Raw genomic sequence first — 11,519 nt, forward strand, 5'->3', positions numbered from 1 at the left:
GGCATGAGCCACTACACCTGGTCGGGATTGGTTACTTCTGAGGCCTCACTCCTTCATTTGCAGACTGCCGCCTTCTCCCTGTGTCTCTTCTTCACGTCATCTTCCCTCTACGTGGGTCTGTCTTTGTATCCAAATTTCCCCTTTGTATAAGGACACCCATCATATTGGATCAGGACCCACCCTAATGCCCTCATTTTAACTTTACTTCTGTAAAGACCCTATTTCCAAATAAGGTCACATTCTGAGGTCCTAGGGGTTAGGACTTCAACATCTCTTTTGGGGGAATGCAGTTCAACCCCATAAAAGACCCTTTCCCTGACAGTGGCTTCACTGATACCCCTCAAGGACTTTACCTACTCCTGGACCAGGAGCTTGACATCCCCATGACATATAGCAAGAGATACTAGACCCTAGCCCAAAATCCATGAGCACCCTTTGTTGATTGCAGTAAGATCCAGGTTAGAGGGGAGGCAAGGGGATGCCATGCAGCCAGCCTCCCAGCTCTGGGGCCTGGCTAGCCCATGAAAAGATCAAGGGGCTTTATTCTCCCACTCTTTCTGGGGGACGCAATGACAAATTCAAATCAGGCCTCCGTTGTCTCCTGCCAGCTGGCAGTGCAGGCGGGGCCTCTTGGTTCATCCCTTCTCAAGGAGAGAGGCTTGGATTCTCCACCAGGTGGGGTCTGTGCTGGGTGTTGTGTGCAGAGTCAGAGGGACATGCCTGACAGTGCCATCTGGACCCCTGCCACAAGCCTCACCAAGCCAAGGGTCTTCCAGGGCCATCATTGTGGGTCCTGAGTGTGGCACTTGAACCTTTGAGAGGCCACAATTTTTTTTTTTTCTTTTTTTTTGAGAGAGAGTCTCAGTTTGTCACTCGGGCTGGAGTGTAGTTGCATGATCATAGCTCACTGCAGCCTCAAACTCCTGTACTCAAACAACCCTCCCACCTCAGCCTCCAAGTAGCTGGAATTACAGGTGTGCACACCAGCCTGCCTATCTCATTTTTGTATTTTTTTTCTTTTTTGAGATGGAGTCTCGTTCTGTCACCAGGCTGGAGTGCAGTGGCATGATCTTGGCTCACTGCAACCTCTGCCTCCCGAGTTCAAGTGATTTTCCTGCCTCAGCCTCCTGAGTAACTGGGACTAGAGGCCCGTGCCGCCACGCCCGGCTAATTTTTGTATTTTTAGTAGAGACGGGGTTTCACCCTGTTGGCCAGAATGGTCTCGATCTCTTGATCTCATGATCCACCCACTTCGGGCTCCCAAAATGCATTTTCGTATTTTTTTTTGTAGCGATGGGGGTTTCACCGTGTTGCCCAGGTTGGTCTGGAACTCCTAGGCTCAAGCGATCCTGACACCTCAGCCTCCTGAGTTGCTGGAACTACAGACATGTGCCGCTATGCCCAGATAATTAAAATTTTCTTTCGTTTTTTTTTTTGTAAACATGGTTGGGGGGGGGGTCTCATTGTGTTGCCTAGGCTGATCTCGAACTCCTGGCCTCAAGTGGTCCTCCGTTCTCAGCCTCCCGGAGCCCTGGGATTACAGATGTGAGCCACCACGCTGGCCTCACAAAGTGATTTTAAGTTCTAGCACGGAGCATGAAACACTAGGGAATCATTGCCTGCCAGTTATTCACCTCTAAGAACAAGATTTTCCTTGAGCTTGTTAATGTCCCTAGGATTTGTTAATTTCATGGCTGGGTCTTTATTGTTTTTCTTTGTAACTCTTGCCTTATTCATTTGACTTGTTACATTGTTACTTGCATTTGTGTTTTCATTCCATTGGTACTTGGATCCAGCACTGGAGACCTGACCTAAAGTTTCTTTCAGGCTGAGTGCGGTGGCTCACACTTGTGATCCCAACACTTTGGGAGACCTAGGTGGGTAGATTGCCTGAACTCGGGAGTTTGAGACCAGCCTGGCTAACATGGTGAAATCACGTCTCTACTAAAAATACAAAAATTAGCCTGGTGCGGTGGCTCACACCTGTAATCCCAGCTAATTGGGAGGCTGAGGCAGGAGAATCACTTGAACCTGGGAGGTGGAGGTTGCAGTGAGCTGAGATCATGCTACTGAACTCCAGCCTTTGACACTTGGACAGAGGAGACTCCATCTCAAGAAAAAGAAGAAGGAAGAAGGAAGAAGGAGGAAAAGAGACATTTATTTAGGCCAGGTGTGGTGACTCACGCCTATAATCCCAGCACTTTGGGAGTCCGAGGCAGGCAGATCACCTGAGGTCAGGAGTTTGAGACCAGCCTGGCCAACAAGGTGAAACCTCATCTCTACTAAAAATACAAAAATTAGCCAGGCATGGTAGTGCCCACCTGTAATCCCAGCTACTCCAGAAGCTGTGGCAGGAGAATCGCTTGAGTCCAGGAAGCGGAGATTGCAGTGAGCTGAGATTGTGCCACTGCACTCCAGCCTGGGTGACAGAGTGAGACCCTGTCTCAATAAATAAATAAAAAATAAAAAGACATTTAGTTACTGTATTAGTCCATTCTCACATTGCTATAAGGAAATACCTGAGACTGGGTAATTAATAAAGAAAAGAACTTTAATTGACTCACAGTTCCACATGGCCGGGGGAGGCCTCAGGAAACCTACAATCAAGGTGGAAGGCACCTCTTCGCAGGGTGGCAGGAGAGCGACCGAGAGAGGGAGACACTTGCCAAACATTTCTAAAACCATCAGATCTCGTGAGAACTCACTCACTATCAGGAGAACAGCATGGGGAAACCACCCCCATGATCCAATCACTTCCCACCAGGTGCCTCCCACGACAAATGTGGATTGTGGGGATTACAATTCAAGATGAGGTCAGGTAATGGCTCACACCTGTCATCCCAGCACTTTGGAAGGCTAAGGCAGACGGATCACCTGAGGTCAGGAGTTCGAGACCAGCATGGCCAACATGGTGAACCCCCCCCCCCCGCGCCTCTATCGGAAAAAAAAAAAAAAAAAAGGGCCAGGTGTGATGGCTCATGCCTGTAATTCCAGCACTTTGGGAGGCCGAGGTGGGCGGATCACGAGGTCAGGAGATCGAGACCATCCTGGCTAACACGGTGAAACCCCATCTCTTCTAAATATACAAAAAATTAGCCGGGCATGGTGGCGGGCGCCTGTAGTCCCAGTTACTCGGGAGGCTGAGGCAGGAGAATAGTGTGAACCCAGGAGGTGGACCTTACAGTGAGCCAAGATGGCGCCACTGCACTCCAGCCTGGACGACAGAGCAAGACTCCATCTCAGAAAAAAAAAAAAATTGGCTGGGCATGCTGGCGTGCACCCATGATCCCAGCTACTCCAGAGGCTGAAGTGAGAGAATTGCTCGAACCCAGGAGACAGAAGTCGCAGTGAGCCGGGATCATGCCTCTGAACTCCAGCCTGAGCGACAAAATGAGACCTTGTCTCAAAACACACACACACACACACACACACACACACACACACGCACAATTCAAGATGAGATTTGAGCGGGGACATGGCCAAACCATATTAGTTACCTAAAAGCAAACAAGTGGATGTAAATAAAATATTAAGTAACGGATGGTATGCACAGAGCAGGAGGAAGTTGTTTGAGGAGGACTAAAATGAGGACAGGTTGAACCACCTCCTTGAAATGTGCTGACACCCAGGCAGCATGGGCCTTCATAGACCCATTTTATAGTGGAAGAAACTGAGGCTTGGGGAGGTGGAGTCACTGGCCCAGGGACACGTTTGAAGCACAGGTCAGCCCGACTACAAAAGATGTGCTCTTTCCTTCCCTGGCAGTCCTGCCTCTGGATATTTTCTCGAGTTGTTCCATCCACCTGGCTTTTCCTCTGCCCATCTCTGCCACTTTATGCCCCTGCCACCTCCAGAAATCCCTCCTGACTCTTCCAGCCCACAGCCCCTGCGTCTTTCATCACTATGACAGCTGGGCTGGGGTCTGCCACAGGCAGGGGCTTATCCACTCGTCCCACAGAAGGGAGCACACCACGGAGCTGGCTGGGTACCTGTTGAGTTTGTGAGACCTTGCACTGGCACAAAAAGGGTTAACGCACTTCATTTGCATGCTGTGCCCACATTCGTGTTGGGAATACACTGCAGCATAATTGAAGAGGGGAAGGGGAGTTGCAGATACCCTGGAGGGGTGGATGAAGGGGAAAGGGCTCATTGTGGGCAAAACTAGAGGATCCTGGGCTGGGGGAGGGGAAAGGACTTAAGGCACAGATCAACCTAACTGATGTGGAGCCACTTAGAATGATATTCTTCCTCTCATGACACACAACTTTCTGTGGGTGTGTGTGTGTGTTTTTTTTTTTTTTTTTTTTTTTGCATATTTTACATATTTTCCCTCAGACTGTAATAAGGTTAATCTTGGTTTATATAGATCGGACACATAGCACATCCTTCTGAAAGCTGAGCAAACAGCAATCCTAATGGGTGATTCAACCCACCCAGTGTTAACCACTAGCAGACCAGTATGTTAATCTATCAGCAAATATCCATGAGCAGCTTCTAGTTGAGTAGTTTAATGACATGCAGTTCTTAGAGCAGTACATGGCACATAGCAGGCACTTAACATATACCACAATTTTTTTTTTTTTTTTTTTTTTAGACGGAATCTCTTTCACCCAGGCTGGAGTGCAGTGGCATGATCTTGGCTTACTGCAACCTCCGCCTCCTGGGTTCAAGCGATTATCCTGCCTCAGCCTCCTGAAAATAGTTGGGACTACAGGGCCACACCACCATGCCTGGCTAATTTTTGTATTTTTAGTAGAGACGAGGTTTCGCCATGTTGGCCAATCCGGTCTCGAACTCCTGACCTCAGGTGATCCGCCCGCCTCGGCCTCCTAAACTGTTGGGATTACAGGCGTGAGCCACCGCGCCTGGCCAATATTGTTATTTCACACCTTCAGAGGAGACAGCAGGCATGGATGTGAACTTAACCTTCCCGCGGCCACCCTCGCCGGCTCCCACCCACCCTGGCCCACAGGGAAGGGCTTAGACCAGGAGGCTGAGACCATGAGGCAGCGAGTGGGATCGTCCTGGCAGCGGAGATGTTGCACAGGATAAAACGGGAAGGGCTAAATAAATCTGCTTGAGATGTGTCCCAATTACCCGCTCAAACTCCTCTGCCTGTGCCTGGCACTCTGGGCCCCTGGAGAGGGGAGTTTTTCGATGCCCGAGAGGCTCAGGGTTGCTGCGGCATTTCAGATGCAGCACACAGGTCCTCCAGCCTGTGGTCATTGGCCTTGTGCCCCAGTATTGTCACAACTTTTTTCGGGGAGAGGGGACAGAAAGAAACCCAAATATTAGGATGTCTCTGAGCTGGGAAGGCCCCAACATAGAACAACAGAACCTTCCATCGGATGATCACCTGTTAGGTGCTGTGGGCCAAGACCTTCCCAAGCAGCTGGGCAGCAAAAATCAACGCTAGGAGATCAGACTGATTATTTTCTTTCCCTTTTTGCAGCTGAGCAAACTGAGGCTCAGAGAGGGAAGGGTGGTACTGACCCTCCAATAGCTTGGGAGAGGCAGGGCTGGGCTTCCGGCCTCAGGTCTGACCCTGGCTCATTCCTTAATTCACTTACGCGTTCAACAGATATTTATTGAGCAACTACCAAGTGCCAGGCACTGTTCTAGGCACGAGGAAAAAGCAGGGGACAAAATAGGGCAATAACTCTAGCCCTCATGGGCTGACTTTTTTAATGGGGGAGATGGGCATGAACCAGATTAAAAAAAAAAAGTATCATGGGTCAGATGGGACAATGCCAGGGAGGAACATGAAAAAGGAAATGGGAAGGGTTGGGGTGTAATTATGCATAGGTGGTCACAGAAAGCCTCACTGTGATGGGTTTTTTGGTTTTTTTTTTTTTTTTTTTTTTTTTTTTTCTTGAGACGGAGTCTAGCTCTGTCGCCCAGGCTGGAGTGCAGTGGCGCGATCTCGGCTCACTGCAAGCTCCACCTCCCGGGTTTACGCCATTCTCCTGCCTCAGCCTCCCGAGTAGCTGGGACTACAGGCGCCCGCCTCGTCGCCCGGCTAGTTTTTTGTATTTTTTAGTAGAGACGGGGTTTCACCGTGTAGACCAGGATGGTCTCAATCTCCTGACCTCGTGATCCACCCGTCTCGGCCTCCCAAAGTGCTGGGATTACAGGCTTGAGCCACCACGCCCGGCTGGTTTGTTTTTTATTTTTATTTATTTATTTTTGAGACAGCATCTCACTCTGTCACCCAGGCTGCAGTGCAGTGGCACAATCTCAGCTCACTGCAACCTCCACCTCCCGGGTTCAAGCGATTCTCCTGCCTCAGCCTCCCGAGTAGCTGGGATTACAGGCATGCGCCACCACACCGGCTAGTTTTTGTATTTTTAATAGAGACAGGGTTTCAACATGTTGATCAGGCTGGTCTTGAACTCCTGGCCTTAAGAGATCTGCCTGCCTTGCATCCCAAAGTGCTGAGATAACAGGCATGAGCCACTGCACCTGGCCCATCACTGTGATGTTTGAACAGAGGCCAGGATGAAGTGAAGGAAGAGGTTTCCAGGCAGAAGACACAGACCATGCAAAGGCCCTGGGGCAGGACTGTGCCTGGTGTGTTGGAGGATCAGCAGGGAAACCCATGTAGCTGGAGCAGAGTGAGGAGTGGGAAAGAGGGAGTAGAGAGGGCAGGAACAGGGCACAGTGTGCAGGGCCTTCTTGGCCACAGGAAGATTTGGGCCTTTTCCCTGAGGGAGGTGGGAGCCATGGAGGGTCATAGGCAGAGGAGGGGCAGGACCTGATTCAGATGCTCACAGGCGCCCTCTGGCTGCTATTGCGGGGAGGGCAGACTGTGAGAAGGCAGGGTGAGACCTGAGGGACCAGGGTGGAGATGACTGCACTGGCCCAGGTGGGCAATGCTGGGACTGGATCCAGGGAGAGGCTGAGGGAGTGGGAGAAGTGGCCAGTCTGGGGACAGACAGAAACGAAGTGACCCTCAGCCACGCTTCTGACCCGCTTGCAGGCTTTCTGGGGCCTGGACAACCTGCAGCCACCAATGAGGGCCACAGGCTTATCATTAACCCAGATGATGGGGGTTCAGGGGGTTGCTGCCTGATCAGGATTTACCTATGGGTGTGCACCAATCAGGGTTGGTACCCAGAACCCTTGAGTCTCCTGGCCTCTCCAGCTGCTACCCCCAGGCCCTCTGCAGCAAGGTTGAGGAGGGCACACACCCACCCCCAGGCCAGGCCGCCTGTGCCCCCAGTGACTCTGTGTATTGGCACCTGTTCTACCCTTTTGCATAGCTGTGCATTCCCCTGAGCACTTTAGCAGGAGTCCCCACAGGGCGGAGCGGGAAGCACCGATGACGTCATTCTCAGGGCCAGCCACTCCCAGTGTGCACCAGACCCGATCAAGATCCAAAGACAACCAGAGTTCCCAGATGACGCTGGGGCTGGAGGCAGCGCCTGAAACTCTGTTCCAGGCACTGTTCCTGGGGCTTTCCAATGACCCCTGCCCTCGCAATCCTAGGTCTGTGCTGTTACTGCCACATTTTCCGGGCGAGACACAGAAAGCCTGACCACCAGGCACACCTGCACAACGCAGCCAGGATTGGAAACCATCTCTGAGCAAAGGTTGTCCCTAGGTCTCAGGTGGGAGCCCGCTCTGCACTCAAATCAAGGGAAAGGTGAGGGCCTGAGAGATCAGTGATCAGTGGATTTCTCAGAGCAGAGTTCCCTTCCCAGCACAAACTGGATTTGCATACTTCCGGGAATGGGACCCTCACTCCCTGTACAGGAGATGCGCCTTGGTTTTGGACAATGCTAAGAGTTATATAATGTTTCCTTGCAGCCACTTGGGCTCCGTCGCCTTCCTTTAATCTCCCTCCTTTGACCCTGCTCCTCCTCTTCGGAAGCTGTGCAGAAAAAAAGTCGCCCTCTCCCCTCCTTTCCCTTCCTCTCTATCCTTCCTCTTTCTTTCCTCTCCCTTCACATCTTTCTCTTTTTCCTTTCCCCCTCCTCCATCTCTCTTTCTTCTTCCTGTCCCTTTTTCCTCTCTCGTCTCCTCTCCATTCTCCCTTCCCTTCCCTTCCTTCCCTCCTCTCCTCTCCTCTTCCTCCATGAAACCTTTTCAGCTGTTCCTCTGAGGATCAGAAGTTCATAGAAAAGATGATTCCCTGAATTTGGAGTCAGACACTTCATTGCCTCAAAACTCTGTAGCCCTAGGCAAGTCATATCTCTTTGAGCCTCAATTTCCTTATCTATTAAAAAAAAAAAGTGATATTCCCTGTCTTTGTTTCCCCTGTAGCCTCAGTGACTAGCTCAGGGCCTGGGACACAGTAGTTGCTCTATAAGTGTTTGCCAAATAAATGAATGTTGTCACCGTTTCCTTTTCCTTTCACTTCTTGGCCCATTGATTATTCCTCGTATGCCCCAGATCCAACCCTGCTCAAGAGAGGGCTTGGCTGGACCTCGTGGCCAGTGTGAAACTGAAAAGACAAACTCTGCCTCCTGGCTGTCTTCCTCATTGGACAATTTGCATTCAAATCATGAACTGTAATAGTTAATTATGTCATTAGCTGCTTAACATGTCTTCCCACGCATTCTGTGTGCCATAAGGGCAGGGCGGGGAGTTTTATTCACATTGTTCACGCTTGTAGTTCCAGCACCTTGGACAGCACCTGTCACACATTAGGTGCTCAATAAATAAATGCCTGTGTGGGTGGCTGAGGGGTGGGGTGGGGGGCATGAATAGCACATGCTATATCCTTTTCTGCTTCCTTTTTCGTTATGCTCCAATCTATCAAGTTTTCTGAATCAAACACATTCCTCTTAGTGAAGTTCCAGGTAGAGGACGTGGCACGATCACCTCCCTTTTTTTGCGCTCTGTACTCCTGTTAATGCAATCAGCAGTTTTCTCCCTTTTTCTGCTTTTCTTCTTCAGGAGACGAAAATGTTAAAAATGTGATGATGCAGTCGGAAGTGTTTTAAGCCTTCAGACAATTCAGACTTGAGAATCAAGTGATGGAGGAAGAGCTAAAAAAAAAAATACATTCTCGTTTATTAGGGGGAGAAAGAAAGTGCCATCTCAATAAGATCAAGGCTCGTTAATGCTGGAATATAAAGATAGACACTTCCTGTCCTCGACAGGCAAACTTCACCCACAGCTGTGAGCGCCAGGCCTTCAAGAGTGGCTGGGGCAGGACGGCTACAAAGAGAATTTGATTGCTCCGGAGTTGAAGCCCAACGTGTTCGAGGAGTCATGCCAAGATTCAGTGAAGGTCACACAGGAAGCACGCTGCTGTGGGGAGGGGTTGTCCTTGGGCCTCTCCTAGGACACGGGAAGACTGGACTCCCATGAGAAGAGGATTCTCCCTCCTAGTCTGTTACATGCAAAGGTCTTGTCTGAGCCAGGTCTTGCACAGAGGTCTCTTTTCCCAGGGGACTCACTGCATGACCTTGGGCACATATCACCCCCTCGCTGGGCCTCAGTTTCCCCATCTGCCAAACGTAGAGAATATTTTATTTTATTTTATTTATTTTTATTTTTATTTTTATTTTATTTTTATTTTTTTTTTGAGACGGAGTCTCGCTGTGTCGCCCAGGCTGGAGTGCAGTGGCCGGATCTCAGCTCACTGCAAGCTCCACCTCCCGGGTTCCCGCCATTCTCCTGCCTCAGCCTCCGAGTAGCTGGGACTATAGGCGCCCGCCACCGCGCCCGGCTAGTTTTTTGTATTTTTAGTAGAGACGGGGTTTCACCGTGTTAGCCAGGAGGGTCTCGATCTCCTGACCTCGTGATCCGCCCGTCTCGGCCTCCCAAAGTGCTGGGATTACAGGCTTGAGCCACAGCGCCCGGCCCGAGAATATTTTAATACTTGACGCGCTAACAGTAGCTTTGACGGGCTGCTGTTATTATTAGCTGTTCTTACTCCTTTTATTGTTGCTTCCATAATACACCTGCTACGGTGTTTGCCCAGCCCATGGGGATTTTCTTGACTCTCTGTCCCTCTGACACATCACCAGCTGCCTCACTCACTGCGTGACCCCACCCTCTGGTCTCAACAGATTGGACCTGGGTGGCTATCACCACCCAGATTATACAAACAGGCTGAGCCAATATGATTCTTTCTTTCTTTCTCTCCCTTTCTTTCTTTCTTTCTTTCTTTCTTTCTTTCTTTCTTTCTTTCTTTCTTTCTTTCTTTCTTTCTTTCTTTTCTTTTCTTTTCTTTCTTTCTTCTTTCTTTCTTTTCTCTCTTTCGTTCTTTCTTTTCTCTCTTTCTCTGCTTCCTTCTCCCTCCCTCCCTCCCTCCTTCCCTCTTTCCCTTCCTTACTTCTTTCTTTCTTTCTTTCTTTTGTTGTTGTTGTTGTTTGTTTGTTTGTTTTTGAGACGGAGCTTCGCTCTTCTTACCCAGGTTGGAGTGCAATGGCGCGATCTCAGCTCATTGCAACCTCTGCTTCCTGGGTTCAAGCGATTCTCCTGCCTCAGCCTCCCGAGTAGCTGGGATTACAGGCACCTGCCACCACACCTGGCTAATTTTTTGTATTTTTAGTAGAGACGGGGTGTCACCATGTTGGCCGGACTGGTCTTGAACGCCTTACCTCTGGTGATCCACCCGCTTCGGCCTCCCAAAGTGCTGGGATTATAGGCATGAGCCACTGCGCCCGGCCCCAGAGGAATTTTTTAACAGGGAAGGGATTCCATGTCTGGCTACAAAAGGTCGATCTAGCACATGAAGGAGCAACGTTTCCTCAAAAGTGAAAAGTCAGCCTGCATTTATCCAGCGACCTCAATGGCACAACCAGCTCATTGATGAGAAGTATTTAATAGCTGTTTAGGACTGTGTTGAGAAGGATTCTTAGCCTATGTCTCAGTTCTGCAGGGAAAGGAGTGCTGCAATCTATTAGTGATGCCTGGGTCTTGACTCCCTGGGAAAGAGTTCTGTTATTGATTAGTGATGCCTGCCATTTACCATGGAATGGACCCTGGTGGTCTGTTATACATTTGCTTTCCCAGGGTTGAGTAGCTGCTTCTGCTCAGAGAAAATCCTCCACACCCTCCTACAGGGGGCAGTAGGATGGCTCCCAGACTCAGACAGTCAGGGGTTCCAGTCTTGGCTGGATGGCTTTCTCCCTGTGTGACTTTGGATGTGTGGCTTCTCATCTCTGTGCTTTCATTTTTTCTCCTCTGCAAAGAGGGAACAGAAATGTCACCTACACAGAGTTCTTTTGCAAATAGTTTTAAGTATCCGGCATGCAGTAGGATTCTGCTGCGGTTGATAGTGGCCTCTCCAGGGTCCCCTCACTGCGGCCCAGGGTCTGAAGCTAAATCAGTTTTATTTCCAGCTCCAGCTCCAAGGCTGGTTCCAATTCTGCCCTCAAGACCTGGCAGACACCCTCAGCGGCATCTTGCACCTGGAGTTTGTCCCCAGCGCTGCCACAGACATGCCCCCACCTGGTGGTGCTGTGCATGAGGCAAAATGGACACAGGGACCGTCTGGCTTGGGGCTCTCCTGGGGAGGAGGTCCCCACGCCTGGCATCCACTCACCTCCCTGTCCACTGGA

This window comes from Rhinopithecus roxellana, chromosome 8, assembly GCF_007565055.1.
Source record: "Rhinopithecus roxellana isolate Shanxi Qingling chromosome 8, ASM756505v1, whole genome shotgun sequence".
NCBI lineage: Eukaryota > Metazoa > Chordata > Mammalia > Primates > Cercopithecidae > Rhinopithecus > Rhinopithecus roxellana.